Source organism: Tupaia chinensis, unplaced genomic scaffold (genome assembly GCF_000334495.1).
Source record: "Tupaia chinensis unplaced genomic scaffold, TupChi_1.0 Scaffold140218_1, whole genome shotgun sequence".
In the NCBI taxonomy this organism is placed as follows: domain Eukaryota; kingdom Metazoa; phylum Chordata; class Mammalia; order Scandentia; family Tupaiidae; genus Tupaia; species Tupaia belangeri.
In genome coordinates this window covers 781,920-784,201 of record NW_006200097.1, presented here as the reverse complement: position 1 = coordinate 784,201, position 2,282 = coordinate 781,920, and the positions used below count along the sequence as shown (strand labels likewise).

General features: G+C 39.1%; 1 non-coding gene across 1 annotated transcript; it reads right to left on the bottom strand.

Annotated features, from left to right (window-relative positions):
* Nucleotides 1-1,874: 1,874 nt before the first annotated feature.
* On the bottom strand, nt 1,875-1,980 carry LOC114004791 (U6 spliceosomal RNA). The gene has a single exon (XR_003546864.1). It is a non-coding gene; the product is annotated as a U6 spliceosomal RNA (small nuclear RNA).
* Nucleotides 1,981-2,282: the final 302 nt, after the last annotated feature.

The window sequence follows — 2,282 nt, the reverse complement described above, 5'->3', positions numbered from 1 at the left end:
TTGTTACTTCAAAGGAAACATTCTTTTCAAGTCAGTTAACTGCCTGGTTAGATAAGCAAATAATGAAAAATATTAAAAATAGATAGGGAGTAAGTACCTGATTGTAATTAAAGTACCACCAGCCTAAATGGTTAGAAAAGAATCTAAAGGGAAAAAATAGCTGCTTTTGTGTTGATCTGGAACAAATTCAGCTCTAAACTGAGTACCACAACCAGTTGTCAATGTGGAGCTCTTCCAGATGGTGAACAAAGAGAATCCAGCTTCCTTTGAAGGCATGTCTGTGAGTCACCCAACAAGGTCCCATGAATGAAGGCATATGCAGCTTTCCCCTTTGATTTCAAATAGTTCCACACAGGTTACTTGCCAAGGTAAGAATTCTTCTGTGATATCACAAGCGAGAAAGCGTCATTCATTTATGTGATTGAACAAGTCAGGATTTGTGCTTGAAATTAGGTTTAATTTTTATCATCCCTATTTACTTACATCAAAGACAAACATAATTTTTTTTTTTTTGAGAGATTTTCACTGTAGGGCACGTGCGCTCGCCAGACAGACAGAGAGAGACATAGAGAAAAGCGAGAAATCACCCCCCCAGGGGGGATGGTCACGCCGCAATCCCTTCTCCTCCATTCTCCTCTCGAGATCTTGGGCACGCACGCACACGCGCCCGGCATGAGTTTTAAGCCACCGGGTCTGGGACACGAACCACGGTCAACTACGTGGGAGTCCAGCGACATAGCCATTACGCTAACTGCTGGTTCCAAAAATAAATGTTTTATAAGGCTTAAAAACCCAAGATGAGGGCCAGTGAGTGGCATAGTAGTTAAGTCACTGAACTCCCACACGGCCTACAACAGTTCAAGTCCTGGACCCAACAGCTTGAAACTCAAGTTGCACCAAGAGGAGACAGGAGGAGAAGGTACTACAGCATGGCCATCCCCTGGGGGATGATTTCTTACTTTGTCTCTTTCTGTGTTTCTAGCAAGTGCATCCTATACCAAAACAACCTCCAAAAAAAAAAAAAAAAAAAAAAAAAAAAAAAAAAACTCTCTTAAAAAAACAAGCAAAAAACCCCACAAGATTACATGGTCCCTCTGTTGAAGGTTTCTCATGGGAACTTCATCTTGATTGTGGGTTTCTTTGATTATTCCAGGAAGATCATTTATTCATTCTCACTTATTCACTCAGCAAATACTCATTACATACCTAATATGGAATAAGGATACATAAATGAATCAAGTACATCTGTCTTCTAGAACGTCTTATTCTAATCAAAGAGGCACTTGTAAGCAGTTAGTTCCAGCAGAGCCTGGACTGCTGGAGATGCCGGTGCAGGTGCTATGGGAGCATTGGGGAGGAAATAACCAGTTCTGTCTGAGTTGAGGACGAGGGACGGGGCTAGGGGACACCTCAAGATGAGGTCTCATCTCAGTTGGGTACTGACAGAAAATAGGAGTTTATGGGGTGAAGAAAGTATGGAGATTACATGACAAAGTGTGGCATGCAAAAGCCTAGAGCCGAAGTCCTAGAACATGAACTTGAAAAGGCTCATGTGCTACGTTCGCATGAAGAAGCAGCAGGGATGTGGCTGGAGAAGAAGCCAACATCTTTTTTTTTTTTAAACATTAGGAAGTCTATTATAAAGTCTACATGAAAAGTGAAAAGATTTAGAATATCCAAAATAATTCTGTAAACAATAATATGGGAAGACTTGAATTGCTTAATTTCTTTTTTTAATTTTATTATCATTTTTATTACATTTAATCACATTTGTCTTTACAGTGTATTACATTTCTTTCTCCAGTATGATTACCATGCCTATCAGTCAAGACAAAGACATTACTGTCCACATCATCATCAAATAGCTTTTTATCAAAAATATGGAATGCTTCACGAATTGCATGTCATCCTTGCACAGGGGCCATGCTAATCTTCTCTGTAGTGTTCCAATTTTAGTACATGTGCTGCCCAAGCGAGCACAGGAAGTCAGCATCTTAATCATAAAGAACCTTGAGAGCCAAGCTAAGGATTCTAGACTACCCTTTAGACCATAGGGAAACATTAAATGATATAATTAGTTCAATGTTTAGATTTCAGTTTTATAGAGTATCATGGTTGTATATTAAAAGTGAGAAGACAATATTTGGGGAGAATGTAGAAGGGATGCCGAAGATATTTTAAATGTTAATGTAGCCATTTTTTCTATGAATACTGTAACAAAGTTTCAGAGACTTGGTGATTTAAACCAACAGATGTATTCTTTCACATTTCTGTAGGCCAGA